This window comes from Rattus norvegicus, chromosome 10 (genome assembly GCF_021556685.1).
Source record: "Rattus norvegicus strain SHRSP/BbbUtx chromosome 10, alternate assembly SHRSP_T2T, whole genome shotgun sequence".
Classification (NCBI taxonomy): Eukaryota; Metazoa; Chordata; class Mammalia; order Rodentia; family Muridae; genus Rattus; species Rattus norvegicus.
Genome location: NC_141543.1, coordinates 18,917,641 through 18,931,323, shown reverse-complemented (window position 1 = coordinate 18,931,323; position 13,683 = coordinate 18,917,641).

Below are 13,683 nucleotides of genomic sequence, written 5' to 3'. Positions count from 1 at the left end.
AGAGAGCATTTTACCTGAGGTACATTTTGTTCCCTGAATTGTTCTTGAATGTGATTTGGTGCCTCCTGTGACAAACACTTACATTCAAATTCATAAGAAATGTTTATTCTTGTTGGGCGCCAGAAGAGAAGAATAGAACCCAGTATGTCTAGTGTTGTGTTTATAAAGAAACGAGGAGAAAAGAATATGTTTGGTGGATGTGGTTGGGAGGTAGGGAAGGGGGTGCCTCTGTGAGCCCAGGCTAAGACATCCCTTCCCCCTGAGGGACTGGCCACACATGATGGTATAGTATAGAATTGAGTTAATTCATGGCATGGGGAGGGGAGTTGAGGGAGTAGAGACAGAGAAAGGCTGGGAGAGAGAGAGAGAGAGAGAGAGAGAGAGAGAGAGAGAGAGAGAGAGAGAGAGAGAGAGAGAGAGAGGCTTGGACAAGATGAGCACAGGGAGAGAGAAGGGAGGGGAAAATTAAGGGGCAAGAAGACAGAGCAAGAGTGAGAGAGCAAGAGTGAGGAGAGGCAAGCAGGCTCTTTTATAGTAAGTCAGGCACACTTGACTCTTGCTAGGTAACTGTGGGGCAGAGCTGAGATGAAATGCCAACCCCCAGTGAACCCTGAATCTGGGTATGGCCTTCTGCCTTGCTATCATGCTTTCCCGGATATAATCTAAGGTATATGCCACCCATTTGTGTGTAGATTGGTCTGTCCTGAGGAAGAGCTGCTCTGTTAACATTTAGTATGTGCTTACTCAGATCTATTTCCATGTTTCATAGTCAGCTCTTTCTGAACTCACACGGCTCTCCCTGAATCATTACTTTCTTTCCAACACGCGTGTATACAGTATCAAGTGCTCGCCGTGGCAGACAGGTACAAAACTGAAACCACAAAAGTGCGCTGAGACTGGGGACTGTCTACAGCATCAGACTGTAGTCTGCCCTGTTCTTTCAGGTCCACAGATCCCAGGTTCAGCAGACAAGAACTGCACGGGTCACCAAAAGTCAACACCTTCCCTGCTGAGAGTGGAGAGACTTGAATAAAAGTGATAACATCACAATTGCTTATGCAGACCATGCATGTTTTCCGAAGGGCTTCTCAAACACAGGGTCTAAAACAAGATATAAGCTGTTTACTCAGGGTCAGGATGCTTGTAACCCTGAGGTTTACCCTAGTAGCAATCCTCTTTGAACCCTAAGTCTAAATAGTCCATCCCATAGAACCACTCTTCACCAGGGTTTCTATTCCTGTGACCAAGAGCAGGAAACTGTTTATTCTATTCTGCAATGCTCAGTTCATGGTCCAGTATCAAAGGAGGCAGGAGAGTAACCTCGAAGCAGGACCTAAAGCAGAGTTCATGGTCGGAGAAAGGGCCAGAGTCAGCACAGGACACCCCAAGACCAAGTTCTCAGAACAAAGGAGATTTGCCCCAGAGGGACAGAAGGCAGGGTAGGAGAATCAAAAGACAAGAGACAGAGGAAGAAGGAGAAGGGAAGGAGAACAAGAGAAAAGGGGAAGAGAGAAAGAAATCATGCTGGGGGACAAAGGACTGCCTCTGGACAGAGAGAGACAGATGTAGCCCTTAGGCAAATGGTGGTTTATAAAGGTAACACCTCATCCTGTGCTTTAACTGGACATGTTAGTTAGGTGAGCCAAAGTGGGGTTTGGACTGCTAGATTTCAATACTTTGATAGCTGGACCTTAGTGGCCAAATAAGAGAACAGATCTTGGTGGCTAACTTTAGAAATGTTATCTAATGGTTCTTAGGGAGGGAGAGAGAAGAAGGCAGGAGAGAGGGCCTGTCAGAGCCCTGTCTGCCATGCTCGTGCCTGCCTGAGCCCCTTCAGAGGGTGCTGCCTACCAGCCTTCTCTTCATGGCTTGTTCTGCCTACATTCTTAGAGCACCCAGGACCTCCAGCTCAGGGATGGCCTCACCCACAAAGAGCTGGACCCTCCCACACCAATGAATAAGAAAAGGAACCATGGGCTTTCCTACAGACAAATCTAGGGACATATTCTCAACTGAGATTCTGTCTTCTAAAATGTCTCTAGCCTGTGTCAAGTCCACGTAAAATCAGCCAACAGAACTATAAAAGAAAACATTTAAGATGGGGAAAAAACACCAAATAAACAGACCAAGTCATCTAGTTTTACTTAACTTTTAAACTCTACTTAAATTTTCAGCTTTGCATAATCTTTTTTTAAAGATTTATTTATTTATCATGTATAAGTACACTGTAGCTGCCTTCAGACACAGAGAAGAAAGCACTGGATCGCGTTACAGATGGTTGTGAACCACCATGTGGTTACTGGGAATTGAACTCAGGACCTCTGGAAGAGCAGTCAGTGCTCTTAACCACTGAGCCATCTCTCCAGCCCCGCTTTGCATAATCTTTAAGACATGTTGTAAATTAAGACCTTTGAGGATTTTGACCTGAAAAGAGGAATATGTATGTGTATGTGCATGTATGAGCATCTGTATGAGCATGTGTATGTGCAGGTGTATATGTGTGAGCATGTGTACGTGTATGTATATTTATATACACACATTTTACATACACACATACATATATATTTCTATACATTTTACACAAACATATACTGAACTCAGGTACTGAGACGCATACCGTCTTTTTCCTATGCAACTCTCTATTTAAAGATTTATTTATTTATTTTATGTACAGCATTCTGTCTGCATATGTGACTGCAGGCCAGAAGAGGGCACCAGATCTCATTACAGATGGTTGTGAGCCACCATGTGGTTGCTGGGAATTGAACTCATGACCTCTGGAAGAGCAGTCAGTGCTCCTAACCGCTGAGCCATCTCTCCAGCCCGCAACTCTCTATTTAAAGACTTAATAAACTCACTGACTTTGCTTTGCTCTGGTCTATCCTGAATTCTGTTCTAGAGCACAAAAAAGGTGGCTTTAGGTGAACAGATGTCTTGGAAGGGGAAGGGACATCTGCAGGCTGCTGTGAGTGTATTGAGCTGGGTCTCCCTGTGGAAACCCTTCTTTAGGGCTCCTCTGGGTACTTCTGAAACTGCCGGAGAGATTGTCTTGATTTCAGTTTGCCATCGCAACTGTAATTCCCTGGCTTCTGTTTCCTTCCTTTCTCTTCTTTGTTTTCTGGTTAAAGACCCACCAAGTGTTCTGTAAGTGTATTCGGAAATCACGCAGGAGACCCTAAAGAAGTTCCCATATGCTCTTCTTGGGTCAACGAAAGGAGTTTGCAGCTAGCCTGGGAGGATCCTGCTGAAGGACTGACCTGGAGATGTCCTAAGCTGCCCTCTGACTCGACCAAAGCAGGAGAGTCACCCAGATCCTGTCCAGATGAACGGACTCTGGGATAAACCCGGAGAAGCCAGTCTGATCAAGAGTTCCATTTCCAGATCCAACCTCTTTGGTAGCCAACTAACTGGCTTGCTGCTGTTGGGAGTGGTGGTGGTGGTTGGTTTGGTTTCCTTGAGGCAGGATTTCTCTGTGTAGCCCTGGCTGTCCTGGATCTCACTGTGTAGACCACACTGGCTTCAAACTCACAGACATCCCCCTGCTTCTGCCTCCCAAGTGCCAAGTGCCATTTTCCATAGGTACAAGATCCTTCTGTCTGTCATGTGTCCTGCTCCTACAGTACTTGAGTGAGTTTATTCATGTACAACCAGGAGCCCCTGGAGGCTGGGAAATGGTGTCAGATGGACCTTGAGTGCAGGTGGGTCATGTGGGTGCTGGGATAAAAGCCCTGAGCTGGAACCTTCTGGTTTGGTTGTCAAGTCAGTTGTGTCAAATGATGTTTCCTGGGGCACACAGGTGAAAGGATGTTCTTCCCAGGTGGACACAGGAGAAAGCATTGTCTGGTGTAGCTGACATGGGAAAGGACTGGTGATGAGGGAGGGACACAGGGAGACGAGCACTGAGCTGTGGTCTGCTTTGCCCCACCTCGCTCTTCTCCGCTAAGACGTGCATGTGTTGGTTCACCTTACATAGTGGTGTTGAGCTGAACTCATGATAATGCTGCCATCGGGAGAAACTTGCCCAAGAACTGCCCGACAGGTTTTCTTTTTCCCAGTGGCTTGCTGCTTCCTCAGCCTCAGGTTGGTTAGTAAGCCTGGTGGTTTCTTCAGGATTGAACTACAGCGGTTGGTTGGTGCGTGGTGTCTGTTTGCTAAAAGGGCTGGACTGCAGCTGTGGGTTCGTGCCTGGTGTTTGGACTACAGCTACTAAGTCAGAACTGGTGTTTGCTCTGGCACTGAACTCCTGCCAAAAATGATGGAGCTCATAGCCAAGAACTCTTGCTAGACAGGTCCACTTCCCCCGTAGCCTAATAACTCTGCTCTTCCACAACCTCTGGTAGTGGGCAAGAGGAGAGGTTGAACATTTATTAAAATGTGATGCAGAAAGTGAATGCCTACAAACTCCCTTGCTACTCTTAACAGGGCAACCTTCTCTCCAGCCTCCCTAATCATCTTCTGAAAACTTAAGTCTCATTGTAAGGAGCCTGTCACTGCCTTGCAATCATGTGTGTCAGCCTCCAGCTTTTCCTTATGTGTTCTCTGATTCTCACAATGCTTCTAGATTCTAATGCTTGGGAATGGGGTCTCCAACCCATTTGAAAACTAGAACAGATTAGCAGAGTTCCCATGGTTTCTTTTTTACACAGATGCTCTGCCCTTCTAGACTTATCTTTAGAACTAGGATAAGAAGACACAATATGGCATTCTCAGAGAAAGCCTCCAGCACATGAGGAAGAAAATTGTCCCCCACTCATCTGTGGGAATGCTCAACACCAGCAAAGGTCAATATAGGACAAGCCAGTGGTGTCCAGACCAGGAGAACTCAAAGTAAGCAGTAACTCGGGCCAGGTGGAACGGCGCACAGGGGCAAATTGGATCTCTGCAAGGTTGAGGCAGGTCTGGGCTACATAGAGAGTTCCAGGAAAGTCAGAGCTACATAAATAAACCCTGTCTGAATGAATAAATAAATAAATGCCTGTGTTATATTGCACTTGCATTTTTTATTTTGGATATTCAAGTAAATTGAGGGGTAGCACAAAGCTCCAGGCAATCAGGCACCTATCACTGAGTGCCAGACTCTAGGCCCCCTTTAAACCACTTAAAAATAGATGGTGACAGGGTTGGGGATTTAGCTCATTGGTAGAGCGCTTACCTAGCAAGCAAAAGGCCCTGAGTTTGGTCCTCAGCTCCGGAAAAAGAATAGATGGTGACAACATTTTTGTACATAATTCTGCTTGACTGTGATGTAAATAGAAAATAAAAGGCTTGACCCAGACACCAGCACTACAAACTACAAAACTACAACGCAAGGGACTTTCTTTTATTTTCTGTACTTTGGGGGTCCTAGGGATTAAGTCCAAGATTTCACTGGGTGCCACAGTGCTGTACCACTGTGCCTTGTCCCCAGCTCTGGTACAGAGGTTTTGTTTGTCAGTTTTGTCTCTATGACAATTACTCAAGGTTCCTCGTAAGGTCAGTCCCAATGGAGTAGAGAACTCAGGAGTCCATTACTGGAATAAGGACAGAGCTCCTTTAGCAGAATGTTTTCCTAGCAGGCACCGGGATTCCAAACACAATAGTGTTTAAATTGGGCACAGTATCACATCTGTAATCAAACACTTGGGAGGTAGAGAATTAAGTATTGTATGAGACCTGTCCTTGGAGGACAAATGTCTATTCATCCCAGAAACGGAACCAAGACACCATAGAGAGTGGTCACTTGGTGACGAGCAGCCAAGTAGCCAGGAAGGAAGCTCTAGAAAAAGAATAAAGAAGACCCAGAGTAACAGAAAATCATACTTAGCTCTGGTCATCATTCCAAAGAAAGCCCAGAGAGGAGGAAAACAGAAAGTCACACCTTCCCAGGCACCACTCAGAGAGGCAGGCTGCTCCAACAGAGACTCATGGACAGCCTTGGAACATCCACCCAGAGGAGAGAATTCTGGGAAGGAAAAGTTCATCTCTTTAAAGGTATAGTTGTTCCTACCCCTTATATACAGCTTCAGGTGGCCAGCCTTCCTGAGGAGTGGTCCTTAGCTCAATGCAGGCTTACCTAAGGGATTACCTCTTAAAGAAACAGACATGAGTTCATCTACAAGTTTATCCCATAGTTTATTGTAACTGTAGCAGGGTTTTCTTCACCCTCCTGAGGAGAAGAAATGATAGCCCACACCAGTGAGATGCCTAGGATTCAGATGCTATCATCTAAGAAAGAAACCTCATTCCATCAAGACATCAGGTCTCTGAGAGCACTCTGTGGCATCAAGTAATGTAAGCAGACATTTTGTCACTGGCAGAGGTAGCAAAGAGCCTTTTAGGGACCTCGACTCAGATAAAACCAGATCCTTGGCTTCAATGCAGACAATAATTTCAGGATAAGCCAATATGACGCAGAGGTGGACTTCATTCAGAATAGAAATCTGTTCAGGGACAGTACCTTGAGAGTGTGGATGTGGACTTCTCAAAGAGCAGTCACATGTAACTGCTAAGATATTGGCTGGTAAGGCGGTCGCTAAAACTCCAGAAGGCAGTCCAGGAGTCTAGAAGGCCTGGCCTGGACTATAGGAGAACTTCTGGTGGTTAGATAACCATCCCTCAGGAACTTGTGAAGTCATTTCCCAAATCACTGGCAGAAGGGACAAATGGCTAGGTATGTTGCCCCTAAGCATACCAAAGCACATCTGGCTTCCATGCTCCCTCAGGTCACAAGTTCTGGCTGCAAGTCCAGGCTGGCATCCCGACCCTTCCAACCTCCTCCCCTGCAATCTCCTTCTAGCTCATGGGCTCCCTTCTCCCGGCTACTCATGCTCCATATAACCCTGCTCTTTCTGGATACTTCATTCTAATTCTCTGCCCCCATCTCTCTTCATATTCTCCTGCTCTCCCTCTGATGACTTCTGCTTCCTCTGTTCATGTTCCTCTCTGCTTCTCTCCTGGCCATGTTCAGTCTGCTTCTTTCTCTTTCTTCCTGATGCCCCTGACTGCGCTCGCTCTCTCTCTCTCTCTCTCTCTCTCTCTCTCTCTCTCTCTCTCTCCTTCTCTCACTCTCCTTCCCCTACCTACCCCTCCCTCTCCCCTACACTCCCCCTCCCCCTCCTTCTCCGTTCTTCTCCTGAACCACACCATGAAGGGACACCATCAGCATATACAACAGCTATGTATTCAGTTTTGGAGGTGACATCATCATCGGTTTATACATTGGAGGTGACATCATCATCAGTTTAATCATTGGAGGTGATGTCATCAGTGGATACATTGGCTACTCTGGTGGTTTGTATGTGCTTAGCCAGGGAATTGGACTATTAAGAGGTATGGCCTTGTTGCAATAGGTGTGACCTTGTCGGAGTAGCTGTGTCACTGTGGTTGTTGGCTATAAGACCCCTCATCCTAGCTGCCTAGAAGACAGGATTCTGCCAGCAGCCTTCAGATGAAGATGGAGAACCCTCAGCTCCTGTTGTACCATGCCTGCCTGGATGCTGCCATGCTCCTGCTCTGATGATAATGGACTGAACCTCTGAACTTGTAAGAAAAGTCCCAATTAAATGCTGTTCTTTAAGAGAGTTGCCTTGGTCACGGTGTCTGCTCACAGCAGTAAAACCTTAACTAAGACAGCCATGAATTCCATTTTGGAGGCTCTCCCAGTCCAACTCAAAGGGTTGTGAAAACATTTTTCCTTCTCCTTTTCCTTCTCTCTTTTAGTAAACGAGCTTATACAGGGGCTCTAGAGGTACCTAGGATGGAATTACTATCTCATCAAATAAAAAAAGAGCCACAAGGTATTTACGGCATGTCCTCTTCTGTAAATGGAGATTCTAGTGAGATCCCTAGGGAATTTCAGGTTGTCTGGCTGATAAAAATTCCAGTTCAGACCTTCTTTTGTGCCACTGGGGACAATTAGTGCAACAGGTTTATTGGAAATGCTTGCTACTTTGAAGTCTTGACTGAGCTACTAGGCCCAGTGGTTATTTGGGTTCTGTGACAAGAAAGCTCGGGTCTTGTTCCCAGTTTGTCTGCTGCTCTCATTGACCTGGTTTGGCATTTACTTTAGATGCTGTTTAACCATTATCTCTAGTTTTGAGGTCTGAAAGCCAAGTGGGTTCTTCTTGGACTATTTTACCAAACCAGTTGATACAATTACATGCTGTCTAAGGCTTTAACATCTGCAGTGAGCTGCCTTTGTTATGAGTAAAGATTGAAAATTTTAAATTGGCTTTGACATCAAACTCCTGTAATCCTAGTGCTGGGAAGTGGAGCAGGGCTGAGTAGCTGTTCAAGGTCATCTTCTTTGGCTGCATTCAAGTTGGAGGCCATCTGGGCTACATGAGATCCTGTTTCAAAACAGGGTAAACTTAGTAGACCATGGCTTTGATCCCAGCACTACAGGAAACAGAGGCAGATGGATTGCTGTAAGTTCGAGGCCAGCCAGAACTACATAATTGAAATCCTGTCTCAAAGTAATAACAAGAAAAGAGGAGAAAGAAGCAGAAGCAGAGGGAAAGAAGAGGAAGAGGAACTTTTGTTGCTGTTGCTGGTCCCTGTGGTTTTTGTTCTTGTGGTCTCTGTTCTTACTTGTTTTCAGAGAAACTCAGCATGGCCTAGACCTCAGCACAACAGTATAAGGGAAGGGACATTCAGCATTTGGACAGCACCACCTGCCAAAACTTAAACAAAGGCCAAATCCATCGAAGTCCAGAGAGTTCTGGGAAAGTCTCAAAACATACTAACCAGGCTGGAGAGAGAGCTCAGCGGTTAAAAGCAAAGACTTCTCTTCCAGAGGACCTGAGTTCAAATCCTAGTAACCACATGGTGGCTCACAACCATCTGTAATGGGGTCTGATGCCCTCTTCTGGTGTGTATGAAGACAGCTACAATGTAATAAATAAATTAAAAATGAAAGGAAAAACATACAAACCTCGCTTGGGCTTCTGTAACTTCTGGGTCTGGCTAACTGCTCTTGTTAACTGAAGTCTGTCAACCCAAACCATGGTTTTCGTGCATAAAAGCTCCTCCTGAGAAAGGCTCAGGGGAACACTGGGATCCGGAACACCCGGTGTAGTCACAGCGGGATAATGAAGACTTCCTGTAGGCAAGCAGTATTGCCTGGTGACCACTGCACAGCAGGGATGTTGGAGTGTTGCACGGGTGCATGGTCTGCACCACCGGGAAATTTACATGTTACGTCCACATAGTGAGACCAGCCCTCGAGTCTTCTTATGCCCTCCAAGCCTATGGGAAAAGGAGGCTCCAAAATGTTCCCCTGGCCCACCCTTAGTGACCTTCAATTTTACATCTGATGTTCCCCCGAGATGCCACGAAGTCTTGCCCCGGCGTTTGACTCCAGAGTCCTCTAGAACAGCGATTCTCTGCTGCAGGATATTTGATCACACTGTGACGCCCGAGGTTCTATGATCTACTGGGAAAAACTGTTTCCAGTTGTGGTGTTACTCAGACCTTTGAACGCACACGTTTACACCTAAACCATGTAGGTAAAATTAGTTTGTAGAAGGAAGTACCCATGTTTGATAGTGATGTCTAATTGAATGGCAGACAAGAGACTGTGCCCAGATCTGAAGGGACCCGTTCAAACAGCACCCTGTACCCAAATCCCATAGGAGGGAGAACTAAACCTTCAGAGGGCCAGACACCCCTGGGAAGCCAGAGGAGACTACTCTCTGCCCACATTTCTGACTCTAGAATAAAACACCTAGCGCCATCTGGACCCCCTGTGCACAGGGACCTCAGACAAGGCGGGGCAGGCCCTTCTGGTTACTGCCTTCAAGGAGAGCTGAAACCCAGTCCCGAGGAGCGACTTCAGGCCCGAGACCAGAGGTAAGACCAACTTTTCGGCTCCCAGTGACCTACCTGGTAGACTCAGGACACACACCCACAGGAACAACTGAAAGCCAGTGGACCAGAACAACTACACGCCTGGAAGCATGTAGAGGGCCGCTATAACATTCGCCACCACAAGATGGCGCTGGCTTCCACTGCTCCCCACGTGGAAGGCCAGGATAGCTTTCGCCATTACAAGATGGCGCTGGCCTCCGCCGCGCCAGCCGACTTCCTTTCAGGAAGTTAACTGTGTGCGCATGTGCAAGAGTGCCTTCGTGCCAGGTCTTTGCCCACTCCGGGGTGTGCCTAATGAGATCATGGGTAAGCAACCAATCGGGTGTGGATGCGCCGCGCTAGGGTGTATATAAGCCACGCCATGCCGGCGCGCGGGGCTTCTCCTTAAGAGTTAATAAAAGTTTTGGCTGCAGCAAGGATTCATATGTCCCTGTGTATTCTTGCTGGCGAGAGACAGCACGGGACATTGGTGCCGAAAACCCGGGACAAACGCCTCACCATCGCCGGCGCCGAGGGGAGCCTCCGTTCACGGAAAGGGTCCAGAAGCTGCGGGACGCGGGTGAGACTCTGAGAGACAATGTTTAACCTTGATCTGTTCCACCTCACTCCTTTGCTAGATGGGGCAGAAGCCTTTATTATCGTTTTGACAGCCCTCGGGCTTTCTCTATTGGCCTTTGAGTTTCTAGCTACCGTCAGGCAGCGTCAGAGGTCACATGGGAGCCGCCCAGCTGTAACAGCAAAGCAAAGAGCGCGGGAGGAAGGGCAAGGCAGCGTGTCAGAAACAGGGTTGAGTAAAAAATTAAAGAGCTCAAGGAAAGGTAACAAGAAGACAGTCCCCTCCAATGTGGAGGCTAAGGATTGGGGAAAAAACGCCCCGGGAGAGAAAAAGGGATGAGATAAAAGGAACACAGTATTTTGGGAGAAAAACTTTGTCTTTGTGCTTGTAAAAGGTGTGATTAGGCTCTGGAAGCTTTGCAGAGTCATACTGATTAGACTTGATAGAGGCAGACCGCCTGAAAATTTATTCAGGAGAATCAAACAAAAGGACATCTCAATGCCCATGCACAGCTTGATGGAGTTAATGTAATTGGGTTGTGAGTGGAAATACTCAGGACTGTGTTTCACTTCCATACCATTTGTGAATGTCAGTTGTGCTGCTCAGATATCCCGTAATATATCTTAGTATCTTACAGGAATTTGGTTTCAACACGTTGATGGACTAGTCCAGGAATTGAGACAATCCATTGTCCATATCGACTCCACTCGAGTGGATAATCACCGTGAAAGAGAAAATCCTACCTCTCTGCTGACACCATCTGGTTTTTTCCCTCTTTGTCTATTGTCTGTCCTTGGTGCACCAAGCTATCCCCATGTCTGTCAGTTTATGTCTGTGGTCTTTGTTTCTCGTTGTTTAAATGTTTTATGTTTCATGTTCAAAAGAGAAAATAGTAAAAACTTTATCTGCCAGTCGTTCACACCTTGACTTGGTTCTAACTCGTTTCAAAAAGGGACAAATGAATAAAAAACAGTTTCAATCAGGCCTTTAGAGCCCTGTACCTACAGCCAGGAGTCTAGGTTAGCTGGAGAAGCTGCCCAAAGGCTAAGCGTCTGCACGAGCTGATCTTAAAGGCGCCAGCAGCTTCTCAGCTTCTTTAGTACAAGAGCTGACAGCTGTTTCTCTTAGAGAAATCCCTGACTTATTATTTGACTCAACAGGTGACAAGGTGCTTCTCTTAAAATCATAGCTAAAAAGGTAAAAATGGTGTTTGGTCTAAATATTAAAGATATGTGTAGCCACTTCAATTTTGTTTCTGATTGGTTTTAAATGTATAAATATGCTCTACTTGCCTTGGTTATGGACTATTGGCTTTTAAGTTTTTGAATATGGTTAAAAAGGTATTATATTGGTAACAGAAAGTTGACATAAAGCTGGTAATTTGGATGGAGTCATTTTAGACAACATGTGGCATGAGCCAACCTAGGGAAACAGGTCTAAATTGAGATAATATTTTTATGGAATTCTTATTCTAGAAACCAGGCTTCTAAAAGAATTTGGGACAATGTCTCTTTGTTGAGGTACTAGAGACTACACCATCATGCATTCATATATAGGAATTGGCAGTCAAACTTTGTACTAGATTGTTGGAGGTCGAGTTTTGCTTTCCAAAGTTGTGGTTTGCCCTGAAGCTATCTGTATTTTAATGCTAATTCCACTGCCCCAAGAACAGCTGCCTAGTCAGTACTCAGAACTCAGGTGACTTCCCAAAGTTGTGGTTGTGCTCTGGTGTTACAAGGAGAATCTAAGGATTGTGATTTAGGATTGCCAATGTTACATTGACTAACTCAAACTTATTTTTAATTAAGAAAAAATCAAACAGGTAGAGATTGTTACAAGATTTATGAAAGATTGATGAGGTTTTGGAACTTGTGAGAACATTACAGGCAGTCTGTTTACTCCAACTGCCATTTCAAGATAGATTTAGAGGATTGATTTTGAGTTTTCATTTCGTGAGCTTGCTTATAATTTTAGAGAGCCCATAAAGTGATATCATTAAAATGGCTAATAGCCTTATATTATGTAATTTGTTGCTTCTTCAGTGTAAGAAGTTAAAACTTTAAATCTTTCAGTATATATGGAAATTTTTACTACAAACTTCTGCTCTCAAAATGAGCTTTAATATTTGGGGAGTAGTTGTTAGACTACTCCAGAAAAGAATATTTGAAATGAATTTTAAGCTTCTAAGGATATGTTAATTGGCTAAGTACCTCACCTTACCAGAGGACTTAAGCCTTTGTTATCCACATTGGAGATAAAGCTTCAGTTGTGTTAATACAAAATTGTAGGCTAGAGTCATGGAAGTATTTTAAAAAGAAACCTGGTGGGGTTGGGGATTTAGCTCAGTGGTAGAGCGCTTGCCTAGCAAGCGGAAGGCCCTGGGTTCGGTCCCCAGCTCCGAGAAAAAAAAAAGAAGAAAAAAAAAAAGAAACCTGGTAAAACATATCTTATTCCAAACAACAGTTAATCGGTTATTACAAAATACTGATATTTGGCCTATTACATATACAAATTTTTCAGGCAAAATTGATAATTTTACTCTTTACATGCTTTTGTACTTCCTGTATATTTGTGCATACAACCCATAGGAAATGTGCTTACTATACTTATAGGTGGTTCATCTAATGAAAAGGCTACATATATGATTGGATCACTTGTTTATTCTCTTGAGTTTCTGTTGCTTCAACACAGATTATTAAATTCCGTGGTTTAGCCACTGTTTTTAAATCAAGCTTTCAATTCACATACTGATAGCCAATGTGTGGCTTGTGGTTTACAATTGATTTCAATTATTTAATGCTTTATTAGAGACAGGTTTTCTACTTAAAATCAGTGAGTGATTTCAGTGTAAATTGTCTGACAACTCACTGTGCTTTCAGTGCTCTGGCTCAGACAACTAAATTAAACCTTAGACTCATACCTAACTTTGAAAATGGTAATGGAGTTAATATGAAAAGAGGAAGACTCCATTTGCTTACTTTCAACTCCCAGCCTCGCCCTGCCAGCTCAGGAATTTCTAGTAAGACTGAAATTGGACAATATTTACAGGATTTGACATTTCTAATTAATGCTTATGTTTAGGTAAATAAAGTTTGTGAGGTGCTAGAGAAATGGCTTAGTGGTTAAGAGCACTAAGTACTGTTCCTTAATAGACCATTTAAAAACTCAAACTGGATTGCCTGGACCCTTTAGCAAGGGAGGACAATGATACCAGGGACATTATAGGCCTTACATAGGAACAATTAGTCAAAAAATCTCATTCTTTATATATCCAAAACAAT